The sequence below is a fragment of the Urocitellus parryii genome, chromosome 1 (assembly GCF_045843805.1).
Source record: "Urocitellus parryii isolate mUroPar1 chromosome 1, mUroPar1.hap1, whole genome shotgun sequence".
Taxonomy (NCBI): Eukaryota; Metazoa; Chordata; class Mammalia; order Rodentia; family Sciuridae; genus Urocitellus; species Urocitellus parryii.
In genome coordinates, this window is record NC_135531.1 from 258,418,738 (window position 1) to 258,429,299 (window position 10,562).

Consider the following 10,562-nt stretch of genomic DNA (forward strand, 5'->3'; position numbering starts at 1 on the left):
AGCCATTATTACTTGGCAATTTCAGTATTTGTAGTATCGGTAAAGATTACAAACCCACACAGGCATTTGATCTTCACAACAATCTCTTGGGAGAGCAATCATATTATGAAAGGATTTACAAGAGGAAACAGATTTGAGATGAGAAAGGTTGTAACTTGCCCAAGGAAATGGCTAGTTTAAGAAGTGGAAAGGGTAGAAACTACTCACTGCTACGCCTCTTTCTCAAACAATCTGCGTTCCATAACACCGGGTTTTTCTCCAATTTTGAATTATTACCAAGGCTGTTTTTTCCTAGTCAAAACACGCCCAGTATGCATACTTCACTTAGGTTTTGTTGATAACTAATCTGTCCTACCCAGTATTTTAAAAAGATTTTGCTTTCTACTAACCCAAACTCAGCACGAAGTTTTAAGCAAAGGTTAAAGAAAGATGAAGAGCGTATCTCGAAAGCACTTGACTGTTCCTAAGTTTGGAAAATAAAAACAGAATACGCTTCCCACAGTTGCGGGTGGGGGTATCTCCCTGAACTCCTCCTTCGAAGGGCAGAGCAGGCAGGGAAAGAATTAAACACTAATTCTCCCATAGTAACATCTATCCAGTGTCTGCTCTCTTGGCAGTAAAACCGGCCTCTTCCTTTCCTGTGGTTTATGAAACTACCAAAACATAAAGCCCTGTACTTCTTGCTAAAAACACCACACTCAATTTTTCCAGGAACACCGGTCCTTTCCTCAACACACCCAGTGACACAAACTAGGAAACACCGTCCCTCAATAACCTGTAGATTCCGCTCCATCCCAAATAATCCTAAAGGTCAAACCAACATATTCCTAAAATAAGGTACTAAATAAACTAAATAACAGTCACATCTAATACAGCTGTGCCTCTCAGCTCCCCCCAAACCAGCTACTACCACACCCGCAACGAATGAGGCGCGGCCTCAGAGGCAAGGGGCGGGCCCAAGAGACCACGTGTTCTTACTTCTGCGCACGCGCCAGTCAAAACAAAAGAGAGGCTTGTCAAGCCCCGCCCCCCCACACGTGACCCGCCTCTAGGCCCGCCCCCACCCCGCCCTCCACCCCTACCTACCCTCCCTCCCTTCAGCTCCTGCCAAGGCTGTTAGGTTTAGCCGTTTAAATTTGGCTGTGGTCCGACCCCTGTCCTAGCGCACGATGTTGTGCCGGGGCCCAGAGCCTAACAGCCCAGAGGATTCGGGGGACGAGAGGCTGCCGATCGGGGGCCCAGCCCGCGAGTCCACCCAGCGGTCTTCTCCGCTCTCCCCTCCCCGCGCTGCCGCCGTCCCCAGCCGAGGAGACCCACCCCCCTCAGCCCGCCGCTGAGACGCCGGCCACTCGCCTGCTGGGGCGCCCTGGCTCCCCTCCGCCGCCGCACCTTCGGTTCGGCCGTGGTGGGGGCTGCCGAGGTGATCTCTAGCTGCCCGCCCGCCTCCCCCCCACCCGGAGCGCCGCTGACTCGTCTCCAGAGCGCGCTCTGCTCCCGCCCCGGCCGCCGCCGCCGCCGCGGTTTAACAGTCCGCCCGCAGCCCGCAGCTCCAGGCGGCTCGGGGGACGGAACCCTGCAGCGGTGTGGGGGGGCGGAGCCCGGTGCCGGCCAATGGCAGCGGGGGAGGGGCAGCGCCATGCAAATGAGAGCGGGCGGCGGGGAAACCCCGGCAGCGGGCGGGGCCTGCGGAAACTGCTCAGAGCGTTCTGGAAGTGGCCGGAGCGCGTCGGCCGAACTCTGCTGCCGGGCAGCTGAGGCGCCGCAGATCCCTACAAGCGTGTTCCTTGCGGCTTCTGTTTCCCAGTGCCAGCCAGGAAAAACAACAACAAAAATACGGCAGGGAGACTTCCCGCCTCTGCACTGCTATTTCTGTACCTCCGTGACAGGAAAAACAAAGCACTGGGGAAAGTCAGGCTGCTTCTAGTCCTGCCGCCCGCCCCGGGGCCGCCCAGGCTCCTGGCGCCCGGGTCTCCCACCCACGCCGCACCAGGAGCCAGTTGTAACAGAGCTTTCGCCCAGCTGTCAAATCTGTAGGTCTCTATACATCTGCCGTATTTGCATAATTAGCTGCTTGCTCAAAACCAGTCACAATTTTGTACGACCCCTTAGAACCCCTGAAATTGATGACCAATGTGCATTGGATACACATTGGGTCGGTGTCTGTTTTTTTTTACAAAACAAAAACAGGAGCCGCGAGAGAGCACGCTTTTCTTTTTTCTTTTCCTTTCTTTCTTTCTTTTTTTTTTTTTTTTTTGGTCTCTACAAAACTGGAGTAAGTCCGCTCTGCAGTAGCGCAGTTAGATAAATAAACTGAGTTTTATGTGAAGATAGTTGGCCAGAGACGCCCAAAAACATCCCTAGGAGACTTGCACCTGGCTCAGCGCTCCTCTAACCACTAAACTACACCCAGGCACTTTTTTTCTTGAAACTATAGCTATTTGGACGATGGATTCCAGGATTTCCTAAGCATCTTACTTTCGCTGGAATGACTTAGGGAGTGGAGGGAACTCGAATTTTAGATCCAGAATGACAATTGCCCATACTTCGGCCTTATTAATTGGACCTTATTAATTGGATCGGAGTAATTAAAGGGGAAATCAGAGAGTCAAGAAATTAGTTACAACAAAGACATCCCCTAAAACAGTACTAGAATTGCAAGTCAGAATGCATGTTTCTGATCTTTCTAGTACATTGTCATATTAGTGAAAAATTGTTTTGACAAACCGGATTTAACGGAGAGAATACTTTGTTTTAACTACTCAAAACAACAATTGTACCTTATTATGGGACAAGGGAAGATTCAGGAAAATGATTTACCCTCGTTGGATTAAAAATTGTGAACTAATAGTGTGTTGTGAAAAATATATCCACTAATATATGCTGGGTACTTACCATATTTAAAGGGCTGCTATAGTCCCTTAGGGACTGAAATGAAAAAATTAAAAGAGAGAGAGAGAAAGAGAAAGAGAGAGAGAGAGAGAGAGAGAGAGAGAGAGAGAGAGAGAGAGAGAGAGAGAGAGAATATAATAGCAGAGAAGTCGAGCATATGTTAAAATAGTTCAAAGGAAGATTTTGGATTTGAGTTGGGTATTTTAAAGGTTTCAGGCAGAAATTCAAGGAAGGCATCAATAGCCATGGAGAATTTGTTCTTGAGTAGCTTGGACGAAGGTAATATTTTTCACTTTATTGGGGTAGAAAAGAACACTGCCAACTAGATTCGGGTTTTTTTTTTTTTATTAGTTGTAGATGGACACAATACCTTTATTTATTTTTATGTGGTACTGAGGATTGAACTCAGTGCCTCACATTTATGAGTTAAGAGCTTTACCACTGAGCTATAACCCTAGTCCCAGATTGGTTTAATCTTGAAAGACAGGAATTCAGATTTAACCTGCAGGAATTGTAGAACCTCAAATTCATTTGATGGTACAATTTTCTTCTGTGAAATAATTATTCATTACCCAAACAAAATATTTATATATTCACCAAATGTTCGTTGAACACATATATTTTGCCATGGGTAATGGAAATGTATCAGTGAAACAAAGTCCCACCCTCCTGGAGACACAGGTAGTAAGCTTTACAATAATACAAATAATGATTTGTAAAGCATTTTTGCATATATTATCTAATTTTTTCATCAAATACCACAAGAGGGAGGTTGTTTCCAATACTCTGGGTTAATTCTTTTTTATTCTAGTCTATCAAATTCTGCACGTCTTAAATCTATCAAGGTAACAATATGAAAAAATTTCCTACTCCTTTATATTCAATTTATGATACTTTAATAAGAATGGGGAATGATTAACAAAAGAATATATGTAAATATGTTGAAAAACACAAGTAAGAAAAATCCCAATCATCTGTAAGTTCTGCTATATTTTATATGAGATGTCTCCGCTACTGGGTTTTGTGGGCTTCTTTTTATACAATTTAACTACATATTGAGCACACTGTATATTGACTCCAAATACTGCTCTAAAGCATGATTTTAAGATGTGAACTATAATGCATGTCAGTTTTCCAGACTCTAGAATATCAAAACTCCTTGTTATAAAAATTGTCATATTAAATCATTTGTCAAATTCAATAACTCAGCAAGAGCCTGAAAAAAGCATATATTTTTTTAAAGTGAGGTTATATTATTATTTAGAAGCTACATTAAAATAATTCTGATTTCCAAGAAAATTTAACAGTGATAAGAAAGATCCATTAAGAACAAGGAGAACAGAAGGGCATCATTCCTGCTGACATAATTAGTACCTGTCTGGAAATATGTGAAAGTGTCCAGCTAAGCAGTATTACAGTGATTTCATGAGATAAACTTCTCAACTTTATTCACTCACTCCTTTCCTTCAGGAAACATTGGTGCAGCACTTAAGATACAGCTGACACTGTGATAAATGCTAGAGATAGGGGAGAAAGATCAATCGCTGGCTTCAAGCAACTCAGTCAAGAAGGGGTTACAAATACAACCTTTCTATCCTTCCTGCTTTTTCTCCATAGCTCTTTATCACCATCTAACGTAACAGATTTTGATTTTTACTTGTTTTTTCCATACTCTAGGATTTAAATAAGCTCCACAAGGTTAACTTTTTGCTGTTTCCCCAGAGCGTAAAACAGGATTCTCTGCAAATACAGGTTGAAAGGACGAATTCCTTAATTCTCACATTCTGCAGTGTTATATTCATTTTCCAGGTGGAAAAAAAAAATGAACTTCAGTGAAGATAGTGTACCCAGATAGTTTCACTAATAAATGGCCAATCTTGGAATTAAAGGCAGATCTGACTGACTCCAAAGCAAGAGTTCTTTCCCCCACTACGTCTTAGAGAATAGAAAGCTACTTTAGGAGCTTTTACTATTTATATTTCTATATTTCTGTGCTCAGGATAACTATCTTTCATGGTCATATTCTAGTATATTTCTTTGTTTTTATGATCAGGTTTAGAAAATGGATTAGGAGAATCAGTAGAGCTAAAAGTGGTAATTCCTTCTCAGGATAAATTTAGCTTTAGCCAGTATTTATAGACAAGCAGAAAAGAGGTAGGGGTAAGTAGCAATAGTTTTAGGATTCTTTTAATCAGGGCTAGGTACAAAGGAGGACAGAACTGTCATTTGACTATAAAGGAATAAAAACATGACTCTGTGCATAAAGTAGCCACAGCACCTTATTCACAAAAGACATAACAAGAGACAACTCTCAAGATCCATCATCTGTGAAAGTGTAAATTGTGAAATATCCATATATTCCAAAAAGAAACAAACTATTGAGATATAAAACAACAGAGATCGGTCTTAAACAGGATGCTGAATGAAAGAAACCAAACTTAAAAGAATGTAAATATTGTATGATCCCATTTATATAAGACTCTAGAAAGACAAATCTAAACTGTAATGATAGAAAACAGACCAGTAGTTCTTTTTTTTTTTTTTTTTTTTAGTTTTTTTTTTTTAGTTTTCGGCGGACACAACATCTTTGTTTGTATGTGGTGCTGAGGATCGAACCCGGGCCGCATCCCCAGCCCAGACCAGTAGTTCTTAAGGTGTGGCTGGGGAGAATTGGCTGGGATTGGTTTGAGAGGTAATAAAAATATTTTGCACCTTGACAATGGTGGAAGTCAAATAGGTACATGCATTTGTCAATACTCATCAAAACCTATATTTTAGTACATGTTATTATATGTGGATTCTACTTCAATAAAGTTGATTTTTAAAGCAAGGTCTCCTTGATAAATGAAGGTAGACTTGGAAACCTCAAGAAGTTTCTAGTCCAAAATGTATACAGAAAAATTAAAAGCTAGTTTATTGTTAGAATGTTGTTAGGCTGTGTGTCATGTATAAGAAACCCAAAATAACAATGGTTTAAAAAAATAAATTCTCTTGTAATTTCATTCTCACTTTTATGACATTTTATAACGTTTTAACATTTCTGAAGTAAGAATGACCCGTAGTTCATGCAATAATAAAGCACTGTATGAGTTGATAGGTAGTGTTTTTGTTTATTTCAATAATATGTAAATAGTGTTATATCTTAAGATATCAATGAAATGCACTAAAAATATTCTATTTTTTTGTTCATGCTGACATTGAACCCAGGGTCTCATGCATGCTAGGCAAGTAATAGTATCACTAAGTCACATCCCCAGCCCATGTAACTCTAGAGGTAAGCGTCCCAGAGCTGATACAATGGCAGTACAAAGTCATCAGGAACCTGGGCTCCTTTCTATTATTCTCTTCTACCCAAATTCTATTCTCAAAGTAATCTCACAGCCCTACATAGCTACTAGATCTCCATACATCATTATCTCTTCCCAGACATCAAGCAGGAAAAAGAGCAGAAGTCAACAAAGCCTTTAAGGGGTGGGGTCTCTCCTGAAGTCCTCTTAACTATTCTACATCTTTCTCATGTGGATATATGTCATTTCAAGGGAGACTAGGAAATGCAGTCAAAACCAAATACATTATCACCTCCAATAATATAAGAATCATTAGTTTGGAAGAAAGGAAAAATAGATCTTGGTTAGACAATGCTGTATACCTGTTTCCAAGGCAAAATGTCTGAAACCAGAGTCAGCTAGATGTAACAGGGTTTAGGAGGAGAGAGGGTCAAAAATAAAAACAAACAAACACCATCACCACCCCACACACAAAAAAGGCTAAGAAGATATTTTTGGTTCTATAGACCCTTTTTCAGGTTCTGTGGCTATGTCCTTATGTGTCAAGAAAGCCAAACATATTGATGTAATAAAAAAGAACAATGGTGCACAAATCTGGAAAATTACATTTGGAACAAATATGAAAGACTATGATGCAAGGTTAACTAAAGAATGTAAAGCTTATATTTGGTAGGTAATAATGGAATAATTAAAGATTTTACAGAAATGAAATGATGAAAGTATTGTTTTCACAACATTAATCTCATAGGTCTTTAAACACGCATATCCTGAAGTATTGGTCAGAAATCACTACAATTGAAGTGTATTTAACATTCTCATTCACTTCATATGAAATATGAACATCATGACAATTTCTTACGCTCATTGAATGTGTTATAAATACAGTTAGTGCTCTGTGGGTTCAGCATCCTGAGATTCAACCAAGGAACATACAAATTCCAAAAGGAAAAAGGAGAGAAACTGCATTTGCCCTGAACATGCACATGTTTTCTTGTTATTCTTTAAGCAATACAGTATACAACTATAAATGTATTTAAAACGTATTATGAATTATTAGTAATATAGAGTTGATTTAAAGTATACAGGAGAATGTATATAGTCTATATGCAAAAACTATGCCACATAATATCTGTAGATTTTGGTATCTGTGGGGGTCCTGAAACTAATCCCCCATGCATACTGAGGGATAACTGTATAACACCAGTTATATTTCCTTGATTATGTACCATGTGTGATAGTATATGAAAAGTTATACCAGTAATAATGGGCCAGGTTATGATACAGTAACAGCCCCCAAATCAGTGAATTAATGCACAAAAAATTTTATTTATACCTCACACAGTCTGCTGCAGGTTCAGGCAATATTCTAGAATAACGGTCTTCCATATGTTGGATCTACACTCCATCATATACATATCTTATGTCACCTCCATAGCACCTCTACAATTGCTTCCATGGGATAAGACACAAACCTCACTTCCTTCCACAACCCATTGGTAATGGCCAGTCTTATTACTCTTCCCAATTACAAGGGTACCAGGAAATGATGTACTTACGTTGGCAGAAAGAAGACTTATACATAGGTATCAAGACTTTCTACTATAAAATCATGTCAAAAAAAACTTTAAATGGTCTTCAACAAATGAGACTATATATGACAATACAGTCCTGATCCCAACAACCAAAATATAGTTTGTAGTTGCTATAGTAGGTATTTGTTATTGCTATTTGGTTTTTATTCTTATAATTTCTCTTTCCTAATATTTTCCTGCTGATATCTAACCCTCCACTCAGCTCAAATGCTTTGAGTGAATCTTATCTCCATGTCCCAAAGAGGACCCTAAAGAGGCTCAAGTAAATTCATATTCTGTATTTCCCTTGAAACAATCACTAGATCAGAGATAGGCATTGGACCAAAACCAGTCCCTTGTGAATTTCAGTGCTTACACCCAAAATACTGGGCAGAAGGGCATCTCACCCCACATACAAAAAATAAAGCCCATATTATGACCATAAGAGGGGTCAGTTTCAGAATTAGGCCTATACTATAAAGGACAGAGTGGAGGAGTAAAGAGCATCTGATAAAGTGAATAGTTGGTGACAAAGTTAAGCTGCTCAGCCAACCATCTTTGAATCTGCCCTATCTTTGAACTTTCCAGTTTTGTGAGTCTTTCTTTCAATGTTTAAGCAAATTTGACTTGGGTTTTAGGTTTCTTGTATGAGAAAACATTAACTTGTAAGCCAAGGTCACCATCTCCTAGATAGTCCTAGGGCAATGACCGAGCACAAAAAAGTATTTGACAGGAACCAATAGCTGGCCATTTCTGCCCACTGAGGGGCTGAAATGAGCCATCTTTACAACTTTCCACTGGGCCAGGCAAAACTATCAAGAAAACTTCATGACAGAGGTCCTGTTTGCCTTGCTTAATATGATTTCCTTCCCTGTTCAACTTTCACAGGTACTACCTTTCAAAAAACCTTGAGACTTCTGTGTCTCATCTCAGCTTCTGATTCAATGTGGCTGAATGGACATACAGACCAACCAAAAATTTGATGAGAGTTAGTAAATGTATAGTGAGTAAAAAAAAAAAATAAGAAAAGCATCTTCTGCAACTCCTAATGAAATAATATATCTTGTCAATAATTATTGATGAATGTTAAACTGTTAGGTAATATCTTGATAGGAAATTTGAAGGAGGTATCACACGAATCCTGAGATCCACTGATCAATTTCAGATTCACTAAAAGTGAGAAAACTAGATATGTGTCTCATAATCTGATGTAATATAATATTCACTGTACTGCTTATTAAGTTATCTGGGCAAAAATATTGAGTCTGAATCTAATTAAGCCTTTAGATCTATCATTTTACCGGAAACATGGAGAGTAGAAGCATAATAGAAACCACCATGAGAGATCAATAAGGCAAATCAATAATGGTGAACATTTTACAAAATGAATAACCATTTCTTTTTCTCTTTTTCCCCCCAGCAAATCAACTATATGGGAAATAATCCTCAACTCACTCTATGAAGTCAGTGTTACCCTGATAAAAAACCAGACAGTACAAGAAAAGAAAGTTCAAGAAAATTATAATTCCATGTTCCTTAAGAACCCACACAAAAATTCTCAGTAAACTTTTACCAAATCAATCCAAATAATATATAAAGAAGACAAAAAACAATGACTACATGGGGCTAACACCAAGGATGCAAATTTGGTTTAATACTTAAATGTCAAGGAATATACTCCAGAGCTCTGGTTTGAATGTTTTCTTTCCCCAAATTCAAGTTGAAACTTATTCCTCAATACAACAGTATTAAGAGGTAAAACTTTTAGGAAATATAAGGGCTCTACCCTTCCTTGTGATGGGATTAGTGCCTTTACAAAGGTATGGAGGGACTAGATAGCTCCATTTTGTTCTTCTGCCGTTCTGCCATGAGAGAACACTGTTCATCCTGAGGACACAGCCTTCAAGGCACCTCTTAGAATCACAGACTCGTTCTTTACCAGACACTGAACCTTCTAGCACCTTAATCTTAGACTTACCAGACTCCAGAACTGGGAGAAATAAATTTCTATTATTTATAAATTAACCAGTTTGTGACATTTTGTTATACCAGCAAGAACAGACTATGACATCTGTTATACTAATAGGTCAAAAGAGAAAAACTACATGATGTAGAAAAAAGTATTTGACAGACTCAATATCCATTAATGTTAAAAATTCACATAAAATTAGGACTAGAATGGAACCTCCTCAATCTGATTAAGGGCTACTATTGGAAAAAAAAAGTCTTAAAAAATAACATATAATGTGAAAAAAAAAAAAGCCTCCAACATCTTCCTGTTAAGATCAGGAACAAAAATGTTCATTCTCATCATTCCTGTTCAACATTATAGTGGAAGTTCTAATCTGTACAATAAAACCAAAACAAAGTGGGGAGGGCACAAAAAAAGAGAAAAAAGAAATGAAAGACATACAGGTTATATAGAAAGAAAACTGTTCCTATTCATGGATGACATTATCTATCCAGACTATACCAAAGGGTCTATAAAGTAACTCCTAGAATTGATATGTACATTTAGCAAAATACAAGATACAAAATCAAGAAAAAACAATTATCTTGGCAATAACTATTAGCCATAATTCAAAATCAACATAATTTACAATGGCTCTACAATTCAATATGTAAGTATAAATATAGGAATTTTATGTTGAAAAGTAAAAATACAGGCCCCAATGATTTTTGTTTTTGTTTTCCTTTTAACTAGATCAATCTGTCAAGCTGGCTTTGTCAAACACTTGAAAGTATCAGAGCATATAAAGAACTCCCAAAGTTCAATGTTAAGAAAACATGCAGCCCAACGTTTTATAAAATGGAC

At 38.7% G+C, this 10,562-nt stretch overlaps 1 protein-coding gene across 7 annotated transcripts in view; it reads right to left on the bottom strand.

Moving 5' to 3' along the window:
* Positions 1-1,491, bottom strand: part of Kansl1l (KAT8 regulatory NSL complex subunit 1 like) — a 147,042-nt gene extending 145,551 nt beyond the window's left edge. For 4 of the 7 annotated variants that reach the window (XM_026403360.2, XM_026403358.2, XM_026403361.2 and 1 more), the window contains exon 1: positions 1,354-1,491. The gene's annotated coding sequence lies outside the window, so the exon portion shown is untranslated. Of the gene's footprint in view, positions 1-207; positions 258-389; positions 437-1,353 lie in introns of those variants that run through there. The other 3 variants (XM_026403356.2, XM_026403357.2, XM_026403355.2) reach the window with 3 other exon arrangements.
* Between the last annotated feature and the right edge of the window lie 9,071 nt (positions 1,492-10,562).